Here is a 13,082-nt window from a genome sequence, read left to right as displayed (position 1 = left end):
AAGGAGCAGCCTTGCCTCACAGCCTAAGGGGGCCGGTGGAGACTGTCACCAGTCGGGGGAGGCACCGCTCTAGGTGAGGGGAGGGGACTCACAGCCCCAGGCCTGCCAGCTGGGCCCAGCCAGCGAGCCAATAGTCAGAGGGTCACACAGCCTGGTAAGCAAAACTAGGGCTGTCTGCAGAGTGCCCTGAGATTTTCGGGTTGCCTGGGATAGGGACTCAACCATGGATTAAGTCCTCCTCCTGGTGGCCAGGGAACTGGCAAGATGAGCCCCTCAGAGGCCAGGTCTTCCCCACAAGGGGCATAAGTGGGCAGTCACTAAGGCAAACAGTCTGCTTGTGGCGTGCTTTCCTGGGGTGAGGAGCTGTGCTCTTAGATGTGCTCACTCCTGCTCCTGGGCCAAAGGGCTTGGGAAAAGAAGGGCAGAGCTGGCCCAGACCCAGACCTTGGTCCCGTGCTAAGCAGGCACTGACCACCCAGGACCAGGGGCTTTGCCTGACCTGGTAGCTCTGGGGCTGGGGCTGGGGCTGGGGCTGGGGCCAGGAGTACTCCTGGGTCTCAAGGTCCATCTAGGTTCCCTCCCCAGCCTGGCCCGCAAAGCCTGCCTGGCTGTGCCTGGGAACTCCACCCAGACTCTTCCCGGCTTTGCCAGGGAGCCTGGAAATTTCTGGTCAGCAGATTCGTCTGGGTTGATTTCCACACCCGGCTCTGCGGCTCTGCGGGGGGGGGGGGGGTGGGGGGGTGGGGGCAGGGAGGAGGAGCCAGTCTGCTCTGGCTGAACAGGCCCAGCATTCTTGAGGCTGGGCTTGGGGGGCACAGGGAGGGGGCTTCGCGAAGCCTAGGTGAGTCTTCAGAGAGAACAGTAACAAACATGACCCTGTGCAGATGGGCTCAGCGTGCCAGGCCCCAGGCTGAGTCAGGACTTGCAGGGCCTTGCGGAATCTTCTAGCTCTCTGTTACTAACCCAACTCAGCCATGAGCAAGGGCTGCTCAGAGTAGGGAGGCCACACAGCCACAGAGCTGGGAGCTAAGCCTGGACCCGCCCTTGGGTTCAGCCCAGCAACTGGGGGTCAGGCAGGACTGGAAGCTGGGTGGTGGTGGGGCAGGGGTGGGGCCTCCAACAGAGGACACAAAGTCAAGAGCGGCTCTGTCAGAAACTGCTGCAGGGGGCCTGCTCCTAACTGGGGCCTCTGTCAGCATCTAGGAGCCCCCTCCTTGGATACCCGGGTTACCTCTGGGGACCCAAGGGTCTGGATTCTCTGCTGCTGGTCCAGTTCAGGGGTCTGCTGAGGCACTAATCCAGATACTTCTTGCCCACCTGCCCGCCCTGCCAGTCCTTGGGGCTGGGGCCTGGCAAAGGTCCCCTGTCAAATTTGCCCAGTGGCTTAGGTGCCCCTACTGTGCACACCCAGCGCTGTCACCCAGGCTCAACACCCACAATAGGGTAGGAGATGAATGGAGAGACCCAGACCCTTGCAAAGGAACCAAGAAGGGACGAGCCATCTGGGTAGGCAGGGAGGGCAGGGTTCCAGGTCCAGAGCTGAGTGACTCCCTGTGGCGCCCGCGCAGAGAAAGGCGCCTGGGGGCAGAGGGACCCCAGAGCCGCCGGCTCCCCGCCCTGGGCTGGCCGCCGAGGGCGCAGCGTGCAGGGCGCGGCGCCCGGTTCAGCGGAAAGGAATGTCCCGCTCGGCGGGAGGCGGCGGCGGTCGGGCCCGGGTCAGCGCGGCCTCCCGGCCCCATCGAGCGTGGCTCCGAGGCGGGCGGCGGGGGGCCACCGGCGACCCCGGCCCACCCGGCCGGGCCCTGGCGACCCGTCCTGCCGCCCGGGGCCGCGCCCCTCCCCGTCGCTCTAGCCTGTGAAGCGGCGCAGACTCCTGGCGCCGGGCTGCGCTCCAGGGGAGAAAAAAGGGCCGGGGAGACGCGAGGCCGACGCGAGCAGTGGAGGGACGGGCGCAGGCACGCGGTGCGGCGGGTCCCCTGCCCGGGACCCGCCCTGGGGCTGGCGCGCCCCTCGGGCGGGGTCTACGGTCGAGTCCCTGACTCAGCGGCGGGCAGGGGAGGGGGCCCTGCGCAGGCCACCCGCCGCCGCGACGCGGGATCCCGGTCCCACACCGCTCCCGTGGTGAGGCTGCCCGGGGCGGGCCTCCTGGAGGGGCGCGGGGAAGCGGCTGCTCCCAGGCCTCCCGCAGGCGGCGGACTGGAGGTGGGGACCCGTGGCCGTGGGCGGCGCGGATCCAGCGTGGGAAGAGGGCGGCCTGTGCATCCTGATCCTCCCTCCTTCCCACTTTCCTGCGAGCCCACTTCATGCCCCTGTGACTGCGGCAGAGGGCGGTAGCAGTGGGGGAGTTCAGAGCAACAATTTAGAGTTAGGGCCAAATCCTGGCCCCTGTCCTGCTCTCCCCTGCTGTGTGACCTTAGACCAGAGGCCTGTCCTTTCTGAGCCTCCACTTCCTCATCTGCCTTGTGGAGATGAGCAGATTGAGGACTACAGAGCGGGGCACAGGGCCTTGGACAGAGCCTGGCCCTGAATGTGTGTGTTGGGGTCTTCCTGTTATGAAACTCTATAGGAGTGGGGGGAGGGCAGATGCCCATGCCCTAGGATTCCACACCTTGTCCAGCTGGGGGTCCTGGGTGACCTGCATCCCCTCCTGGGCTCAAATATTTGAAGGTCATTATCAAAACCAAGTCAACTCCAGAGTCTCACCTGGGCTGGCTGCTCAGTGGTCTGGCCCTTTTAAGGGTGGTGCATAGGGCAGCCAAGGGGTCTGCCTGGGGCTCAGTGGGATCCTCCAGCTCCCACCCCCACTGCCTCTGCCCCCAGGCCCCTCCCTTCTGTCCCCATCTCTTCCTTTCTCCTTCCTCCTTCCAACCTGCTCCTCCCCGCTGCCTATCTGGTCTGGAAAGGCCATGGGGGTGGCAGGCAGTCAACAGGAGTTCAGCTGGCCCTCCCTGGACACTCCCTGCCCATGCACAGAGTGCCAGTATCCGCCATTCTCCCCCAAAGACTCCAAAGCTGAGGAGGCCCCCTGCAGTCACAGGCCTGCTGAAGGGTTTGCTGGACTCTGACTGTGACAGCGCTCTGTTGGGAGAGTCAGGGCCAAACCAGAGTCTCTAGAGCTCAAGCTTCATTAGCTGGTAAGTCACCTCTAGAGGTGATGACGCAGTTGTCACCCCTTTGCAGAGACGGAAACAAAGCTTAGGAAAGGAAGTTGGTGGCCCAAGGTCATTTAGGTAGAAAGGACAGAGCCAGTACTGAAACCCACATCTGCCTCCACAGCACCCCATACCGCCTTGCCAGTGTCCCCCCACGGCGCCTCTCACCTGTTCCCCCCCTATGCCCAGCCTGGGAAAGATCGATGAGGACAGCTTATGCTTCCAGAACCCTCGGCCCTGCCTCCCCAGGCCTCCATGCCCCAAGGCTGCAGCCTAGGAGGCTTTCTGTCTGTGACAGGACCAAAGCTCCAGGGCTTGGTCTTTTCTAACCTTTCAATCCCCATGGAAACCTGACCATTCCAGCACCGCAGCTTCCTTCCGGCAGCCTGGCAGGCGCTCCCCACCCTTGCCAGGCAGCTAGTTCCCTGGGGAAGATGCTGGGTCTGCCTCTGCCTCAGCACTCCAGCCCTCTGTGCGTCACAAGCACAGAGCAGGCAAAGCACAATTAGCAGTGACATCTGCTCCCAACCTCGGGGACAGAGGGATACTAAACTGCAGATTCCTGGGCTCCTGGACTACTGAACCAGGCTGTCTGAGCACAGGGCCTGGGACTCAGCATTTAAAAACAGCTCCCCTGCGTGAGTCTCCAGCCCAGTGGAACTGGAAAGCCACTGACCCAGAGGCCAGAAAGGGCCTAACGTTGGCCCAGAGGAGCGAGCACTTCTCGCAAGAGGGACTCACCTCCCCTAAATCTGACCCACCTCACAGTGCCCAGATCCCCCAGCTGAGAGCTAGTTGTGTCTCACTTCTTAGAGGCCTGGGCCTGGGCTTGAGGCTTCAGAGTGTTGACCTCATTGGATTCTCACAAACCTCCTGAGAAGTAGGGACAGTTGTCATTCCCGTTTTCTAAATGGGGAATCTGAAGCCCAAGGAAGCAAAATGACCTCTGGAGGGAAGGAGGAGGCAGCTGGGAGGGACTGATCTGCCCAAGTGCGGCACTCACGTCCTCGACCGCTGCCACTGCCCACGCTGGGCAGCAGGCACAGGTCACTGACCTCAGGTATGTAACTGGCCAGGTCCTTGGATGGTACCCAGAGATGAGGGTTGACACAGCAGCCTGCAGGGGCTTCAAGAAGCCAAACACCCTCTAGAGCCACTACAGGACCTCCAGCTAGGCCGAGCCACAAAATTAGGCGGCAGGCCCCAAAGAAATCTCATCAGGAGGCCTCTCTCCCGCCATCTTTGGAGTCAGCGTTCAGGGGAATGTGTGTTTGCGGTAGGATTTGATGTATTTGCTTCAGGCAAATCTCTGCCTTTTCTCTGCTGCGGTTCTGGTGAGGAGGGAAGAGGCCCAGCAGCAGGAGGGGAGGGCCAGAGCCCTGGAGGTGCCCGGCCAGTGTGGCTCCCTGGCTTCTCTGCAGGGTGTCGCTGAGCTTTCCCAGAGCTCTGGCTCTGGGAACACTGGCTCTTTCCTGCTCCGGGAGGAGGTCAAGGCCCCAGGAGTCTCCCAGGAGACAGCGAGGCAAGTTCTCCACTCAGAGCCAGGCTCCCTAGCCTGGGGTCTTCCTCAGTGTGGAGATTCTGGGAATTTCCATTCCCAACATGATTGATCTGCCTAAGTGGGTCTGAAGGGGAAACTGGCAAAGACGGAAAGTGACGGGTGACGATGTTGCTGCTCGGACCGGGAACCTACAGACCCCAAAGCGGCACCCGGGGAGACCAAGTGGGGCCCCAGCCTGCATCTTCCCACAACACTGCCGCTTCTCAACGTTTACACACGCCCCTTTCTCTTGCAGTTATTTTTAATGTCTGTTAGCCTTTCATTATATTATTAGTAATTATATTACTAATAATCAACAATCAATAACCGTACACCCATAGCATTAAGGGAGCACTCATGAGACAGCTCTATTTAAGCACTTTATTTACAAATGCACAGAATCCACTCCACAGTCCTAGGAGAAGGCCTCCACACTTCCTCTTACTCCTGCTTCACAGATGAAGACACTGAGGCTCAGAGAGCTGCCGTGCCAAGGTCCCGGGTGCAGGGAGGCAGGCTTCTCTCCATCTACATCCTCCAAATGCAGTGGGGCAAAGCCACCATGAACCCAGAAGGGGAGTTTTCCCTGGGTTTCTGGGGAGGCCTGTGGTCTATCACCTGACTCTGCAATGTCACTCCCTTCACCCTCCTCAAAGGATAAGGGTCCTTGACAACACTGGTCCCACCTGGTGCCAGGCCTCATACCAACACCCAGGAAGGAACTGTGAAATGCTGGCAGAGGGAGGGACAAGGGGAAGGACATGGCCCTCATCACAGGGTCACTTCTATCCCTGGTGGCCAGGGACCCTGACCACTCCTGGAGCTACCAAGCAGCAGATCCCAGAAAAGGACCAGGGAGGGCACACGTCCCACCCAGTGTCCTCATCTTAAACAGGAAACCACGAGTCTGAGAAGGAAGAGACTTCTCAAGGTCCTCTGCAGGCACAGTGGCCACTGGTTCTCCTGAGTGCTCCATGGGCTTCTCTTGCACGTCCCCATGTCCCCTCCTCTGAATGTCCTTAATAGATCATTAGTAGCATGAGAAAACATCATCAAGGGAACTAGAAGACCTGCCCCGTGGTAAGTGGCTGCCACGTGCCAGGTTGTCTCGTCAGCTGCAAAATGGGGATAAAATGGATGTCACCTCCGCTGACCTCTTTGAGGGGGATCAAGGTCAAAGGTGACAGTGGACATGAGATACATTTGATGAAATTAGAAGTTAGGTTTTTGGCTTCCAGCAGGGACAGAGACCACCAGTCCTTAGGCTTAGATCCTGCTGAGGACAGCCCCTGGCCACCTGTTCATCGACTCCTGCCCCCACCTGACACTCCTTTTTTTTTAATATTTATTTTTTAGCATTTGGCAGACACAACATCTTTGTTTGTATGTGGTGCTGAGGATCGAACCCGGGCCCCACGCATGCCAGGCGAGCGCACTACCACTTGAGCCACATCCCCAGCCCCCCCCACCTGACACTCCTGTGTGCTGTGGGCAGGGCCAGTCCATCCAGCCCACTGGCTGTGAGCACTGGCTCTGGACCAGCTCCCTCAGAGCCCAAGTTCAAGTCTGGGCTTCACCACTTGCCACCTACCCTCTGTGAGCCTTCGGGTCTGGGTTAGGATGCTGGCCCAGCACGTCCAGCAGCACCCCAGAGACCGTGGCTAAGGGACAGCAGAGCTGATTTCTCACACATCAGAGGTTCTCGTTTCAGTCTCAGGGATGGGACGCTGCCATGTGAGCCCCTCCAGAGGGGTGTCCCTCATCCTTCCATCCACCTGGTCAAAGATGGCCACTCTCCATCCACCAGCCTCCATTGTTCTTGTGTGTGTTGAGACAACCAAGGATTTGGATGCCACACCTTCCTTTTAAAGGCAAGCCAAAAGGAGCCCAGGTCATTGATTGGGCCCCATTGGCCAGACCTGATCACGTGAGCCCCATCTAGCTGCAAGGGAGGCTGGGAAATGTAGTATTGAGCCTGGCAGCTGTGTCAGTGGGACCTGGGAGGGGCTGCTCTATTACCAATGGAGATGGCCCAATGGATGCTGGGTGTGCCAGGGAGGATGGGGGAGAAACAAACCACAGCAGGGATGGTGCTCAGGAAGCATGTGCTGTCATCACTGGTGCTACAGGCACATCCTTTGAACTGTCCCAAGGGATACAGGGACCCTCTGTGACCTAGGCCCCAGCCTGCTCTGGCTGACTACAGGGGCCTCCATCCCTCGCCCCTCCTCTTCCAGGTGATGAGGGGCCACAACCCCAGTCTGACCCCCCAAGACCTGGACCAGTGCAGGGAAGGCCTCAGACCCGCTGTTCCCTTCAAAGGAAAAGCAGAAGAAGCCTACAGGAGACATTCAGGGCCGGCACGCCTGTCCCATGCCGCCTTTATGGGCCTGGTGACCCCTGCTGCCCCTGGGAGGCTGGCCGCTGAGGCTCTCCAGCTGGTCAGAAGCCCCAGGCAGGGAAACGTCCCTCCCTAAATGCTCCGGATGCAAAGTCCTTTGCAGCCCAAGGAAAGTTGGCGAGTGACAGAGAGGACCGAGACCCCCAGGGGCCCAGCTCACCCCGCCGCAGGGCTAGACGGCCTACCCTGCAGGTGCGGGGTTCAGATCAGAGGACGCTCGTCCTGCCTCTCAACAGTGCGCAGCCTCCTCTCTCCAGCCATAATGGACCACTGTGGACGTCCCACCCTGTCGCAGACATTTAGAGAGCCACCCGCACAGCCGCCGTGGGGGGAAGCGGCCCAGGGAACAGCGCTGCTGGCCTCAGGACTGTGACTCCCATCTTCTTTCATCCCTTCCACAGGCCTTGACTTTCTTCCCCTGCTGCGATGCCCTCCCACCCAGCAGTCTGCACCCCGAGCCTGTCCTGGGCCCCAGCTCAGCAGCCCCTGCACTCGCCAGCTTTCTCCTGCCAGCCGGTCCAAGGTCCCCAGGTCACGGTGTGAGCATTATTTGGGTGGGGTTTTGCCCTCCAGGCGGGAATCTGGTGGCAGCAAGCTCTGAGGTTATTTCCTTCATTGCCACAGACCCAGTACCCAGCATGGGTGTGGCGCCAGGGGGGTTCTTGGGCAAGGCGGGCAGAACCAATGGCTGGCTGAGTGAATGACACACCACTCTGCCACCAGCCTGAATATGTGCATATCCGGAGACTGAGAAGAGTCAGATTTGAATCTTGCCTGTCATTCATGGGCTGGGTGACCTGGAGCAACAGCCTTCTTCTCCATGAGCCTCAGTGTCCTCATCTGTGAATTGGGGGTAACGCCACCCTCCCAAAGTGTGTTGAGGGGTCACCATGACTCTGCAGGTGTGATGCAGAGACTCGGGGCACCTCGGACCTAGGGGTCACTCAGTAATCCCCTTGGAACAACCACAGAGGCTTGTGCTGCACTTTCAGGTCAGAATCTCCTGGACGGGGCTGCAGCTAGACCACTGGAAAGGTCAGGGTCGGCTGATAAACCGTCCACCCATTCACGTGCTCAGCAAATCGACAGACATGTTTTGAGAGTCCCCAGGTGTGGGTCCCACGGCTGGACCTAGCAGGAAAGGAGAGTCCTGAGCCCAGGAGAACCCATGGGGCCTGTCCTCTGTCCACATCCTGTCTCCCGTCCTCCTGTCCCCACTGGTCCACTTGTGTCCTTTCCCCTGCCTCTTTGTTCCTGGGCTAGGCGGGGGCTCTGTGCCCTGCCCCCTGCCTTCCGCCAGTCCCTGGCCTCTGACGCCTTTTTTGGGGTCTCTTGAGATTCTCTGAAACGTTGGCACCCTATTCACTGGGCTGAGGCTGGCCTGGTTTCCACACAGGAGCCGGGGCCAAAGTGGGCTTTTCCTGGGACACTGCTCTTGCAGTAGATGGATCCAGTCTCCATCTTCATTCATAGGGGAGCAAGACGGCCACTGTCCCAGTCTTGTGGAGTTTCAGCCCAAGGGACCTAGCCGATCCCACATGAAGGAGATTCGCCCCCAGGCTCCCTCGGCTCTGTGATCTTCGGGGCAAGAGAGGAGTCCTGGGTGAGGAGGCCAGCCTCTGGCTAGTGCCTCTACTTCTGAGGCTCAGGTCCACCTCTGGACCATACGGGTGACTGCAGGCAGGTTGATGGCATCCTCTTAAGGTCTTCCAGACTTGGAGGCTGTGAGAGGCTGAGGGTGCAGCTGGGACATTGCCAGAGGGGGCTTCTTGGACACAGGAAAGGTCCCTGGGCCCAGCAGAGAGACAGGGTGGAGGCCGGATGGAGAGGGAGCCCCGTGACAAGGGGACGTGGAACACATATTGCTGGTTGGGACGTGAATAGGGCCTGACCAGCTTCTTTGTCTCTCGTGGGCCTCGCTGAAGGTGGGGCGGTCATCACTGTGGAGGGGCCGCCATGTGCTGAGGGCTTAGTCTGTGCTGGGCAGCGGGGCGAGCTGTTTGTCAGTGTGAATCGCGCGAATCTTCCCTCTGGAGCTGGGAAGCGGCTGCAGTCACCCTTCCCATTTTACAGATGTGACATGGAAGCCCAGGGAGGTGGAGGTGATGGAGCTTCCCCACTGTCCTGCAGCTGGTGGGTGGCACAGGTGGTTCGGGGCCCTGTTTGCTGGACGTGGGCCCCACACTCTTCTGACCCTGGTGCGTGGGGTGCTCCAGGCCTCCAGCACAGGGTAGAGGACCGGCTCGTCCGTCAGTAGCCTCAGTCCCAGCTGGGAGGCTGTGTGCCTCACCCCTTCCTCTAGCATGGAGGAAACAGCGAGAAAGAGCCACCTGCCACAGAAGGCTCTTCCGAGGACAGCACTAGGGACCCAGAGTGGCTTCCCTGGGGTCACAGCAGGGCTGGCGCCAGCTCTATCAAGTCCTATAAAGAATTTCCCAGTGGCCTTTGCAGGAGGGCAGAAGAGTCTGAGCGTCTCCCCGTTCTTGGTACCTTCCTAGACAGCCCTGGGCCTGCTCCGGGCCCCTCAGCCTCTCTCTGAGTCCGTCCTGTGCTGCTATGACAGTACGGCACAGGCCAGGTAGTTCATAAACAAAAGTTTATTTGGCTCTGGAGGCTGGGAGGCCCAGATCTCGGGCTGCCTCTGCTGAGGGTTCTTGCTGCGTCATAACATGCGCGAGGTCTGGCAGGGTGAGAGCGCTCTACAGAAGGGCAGGAGGGCTGGACTTTTTTTTTTTTTTCAGGGCCTCACACTTGCCAGGCTCTACCACTGAGCTACATCCCTAGGTCGCTCTTGCTGGGCTGAGGGTCTCCCTGAGTTGCCTAGGCCAGCCTTGAACTTAGGATCCTCCTGCTTCCTCAAGAAGCTGAGATCACGTGCGCACCCCTCTGCCTGGCCAAACTTACCTGTTTTTTTTTTTTCTGTACCAGGGATTGAACCCAGGGGTGTTTAGCCACTGAGCCACATCCCCAGCCCTTTTTATATTCTTTCTAGAGACAGGGACTTGGTAAGTTGCTTAGGACCTCGCTAAGTTGCTGAGGCTGGCTTTGAACTTGTGATCCTCCTGCCTCAGCCTCCTGAGCTGCTGGGATTGCAGGCTTTCTCCACCATGCCCGGCTCCTTTTTTTTTTTTTTTTTTTTTTGAGACATGGTCTCCCTAAGCTGTTTAGGCCCAAACTTGCTTTTATAACAAACTTAATCCTGTCAAGTGCAGTGGTTCACATCTGTAATCTCCGTGGCTCCAGAGGCTGAGGCAGGAGGATCCCAAGGTCAAAGCCAGCCTCAGCAACTTAGTAAGGCCCTGTCTCAAAATAAAAAATGGAAAGAGCTGGGGATGTGGCTCAGTTGCGAAGCTCCCCATGTTCACTCTCCAGTCCCCCCTCCTCAAAAACACCTCACTCTCTGGATAGGGAGCCACTCTGGCTTAAAGACCCTCATCCATCGTGAAGGTGGGGGTCCCCACTGGGTGGCAGACACCGCATGACCTGACCACTTCTGGCCACTCTCCTGGCGGCTGCACTGGGGACTGAGTTTCCAGCCCGTGAACCTGGGAGACCCCTTGAAGCACAGCAGCCTCCCTGGGAGGCCTGGCTCACTCCCCGCTCTGGATGCCCCCTCATCTGTCCCCTCCCACCTCCACACTGCAGTGTGTACCATGGAAACCGGCAACCGCGCCCGTGATTGGTGATACAGCCTCACGGCTCCCCCGCCCAGCGTGCTCCCTCTGCCGGGCCTCGTGCCAAGTGCTCCCTGCCCTTTTACCCAGGAGCACCTTCAAGCCCAGAGCACGAGGTGCGTGTCCATGACACAGCAAGCATGGTGAGGACAGCGTGGCCCGGCCCATCCTGGAATCCTACCGGCCCTGCTGCTCCTGGGCGCTCCGCCTGTTGGCAGGGCGGGCTCCCTGTCCTCTGAGCCTCAGGACAGTGTCCTGCTGACCTCAGACCCTGAGCTCCCGGCCTGGCCCGCGGATCCCTCTTGTCCACAGTATCCAGTGAAGGGAGACTCCATTTTCTTGGAGGTGCTGGGGACTGACCTGCCCACCCCCACCACGTAGCTCCTCTGCCCTCCTCCTCCTCTCCTGCTGATCTGGGTCCCACTGGGTGGCAGACACAGCAACTGCCTCCCCTGTGCGCAGAACTGCTGTGGACCTGGGTCAGAGGGAGCAGCATCTCTGGGCGTCTCCTTCTCCCACGCAGGAGTTCAGCCCGCGCAGCCTCTCCCTGCTGACGCTCAGAGGCGGAGCAGGCTGTGGCGGGGGTCTCCAGGTCCCTGCCTCTGAGAAGGAAGGCCCGGGCTTCGTGACCTCTCTTCCTCCTGCCCCCATTGTGCTGGGCAAGGGTCCCAGCCCGAGCTCCCGCCCAGCCTGACCTTGGCTGCAGACACCCCCTCTCTTCAGGCAGCCTCGGGAGGCCCTGCTCGCCAGGCCCCCCACCTGGCCTTGCTCCAGCCCGGCTCCTGGGCCCTCATGACCCCTGCATGTGGCCTCTGCTCTTATGCCCATTTAGCAGACCGGGAAGCAGAACCTGGGAGGCTGGGCCCCAGGGACAGGAGGGACAGGAGATGGGGAGGGGCAGGGGCTGCATGTCCCAGCAGGGCTCAGCGGGAGCTCCCTTAACCACCTGGTCCCCTGAGGCACACCGTGGGGGGCAAGTCACACAGCGGGGAAGGGCCAGGGCCCACACCTTGACCTCCAGGGTGAGGACCTGGCCCCCCTCGACAGCAGGTGACATTGTCTTCACCCTGCTGTCCTTCTCTGACTCCCGCCGCCCCGCCCTGAAGGACACCAGCACACCAGGCAGATTCAGTGGGCACAGACTGTGACAGTGGCCTAGGCTCACACACCCCGGGACCCTCGTGCACACACATGGCACCTGCACTGCCGGCTGCCCCTGATCACCTGCAGGTCCCGGCCGCCTTACATGCTGGTGGCTGGTCGTGGACCGTCCCACCCCAGATGCAGTGACGGCCAGTCAGTGTGCTTTGGCCATCCCTCTGCCTCTGTCCGGACCTCCGCCTCCGCCCGCGTGGGCTACCAAACACAGGTGAGCAAAAGAGGGGCGTCAGCCTCAAGAGAGGGGCGGGCAGCATGGGGCAGGCCAGGTGACCAGCGCGCGGGATGGCGGTGCTGATGGGAGGAAGACGGGCCGACTGTGGCCTGGGTGGGTCCCCCCAGGAGGTGGGCCCAGGGAGAAGCCCTCCTGGGTGCTCGGGGAAGCTGCAGGGCCTCCCTGGTGCTGCGCTGAGGGGGTGGTGAAGGGGGATGGAAGCTGCAGCCTCAGGGGAGGGTGGCCCTGGGGGCAGAAGAGGCAGACCCGGTGGCAGAGCCAACAGGATGTGCTGTGGTGGGGTGTGGGGCAGGGGGTCACAGTGGACCCCGTCTTTTGGGATCTTCTCTTTTCAGCTCTTGGAGCCAAGGAAGGGCCTGGTGTTGGGGCAAGAGGCGCTGCAGGTTCCCAAGGCCTGGGGCTCTGACCACGGCACCCCTTGTCCCCACTCTTCTGTGCTCCATGGGGGCCCGGCGTGTTTGCTCAGCTGCCCGGGTCTGGGGGGGTCTGACCCCTGCCTCCATCTATCAGAAGGAGAAACTTCAGGAGGGGGATGGGGCCCAGGCAGGGTGCATCTGCCGCGGCTGGGCGCCAGCCCCCCTGCCCGGGGATGACTCATCTGGGCGGAAAGTCAGGCCAGACTTTGATCCTCCTCACTGGCTGCTGGTGTCCCCCAGGCCCTGGGACTTGGCCCCGGGGCTGCCCGCTGCTTAGCCACAGGGCCCTCTGCCCATCAGGGATCCACATTTCCAGGCAGGACAGACCCCTTGGGGCCCAAGGGGGCAGCTGCAGGGTCAGGGCTGGACTATGAGGCCCCCGGAAAAACCATGGGAGCCCCAGACTAAGGACAGCCCTCCTCCAGCTCTGCCTCAGATGGTCCCCCCCCCCGACCCCCCGTCCCCAGGCTAGTCCAATCTCCCTCTAAGTCCTTTCAGTCAGTCCA

This window comes from Marmota monax, unplaced genomic scaffold, assembly GCF_021218885.2.
Source record: "Marmota monax isolate L192 unplaced genomic scaffold, Marmota_monax_Labrador192_F-V1.1 WCK01_AAM20220418_F8-fsc00020, whole genome shotgun sequence".
NCBI classification, from domain to species: Eukaryota; Metazoa; Chordata; class Mammalia; order Rodentia; family Sciuridae; genus Marmota; species Marmota monax.
Note: the sequence above shows the minus strand (reverse complement) of the source record.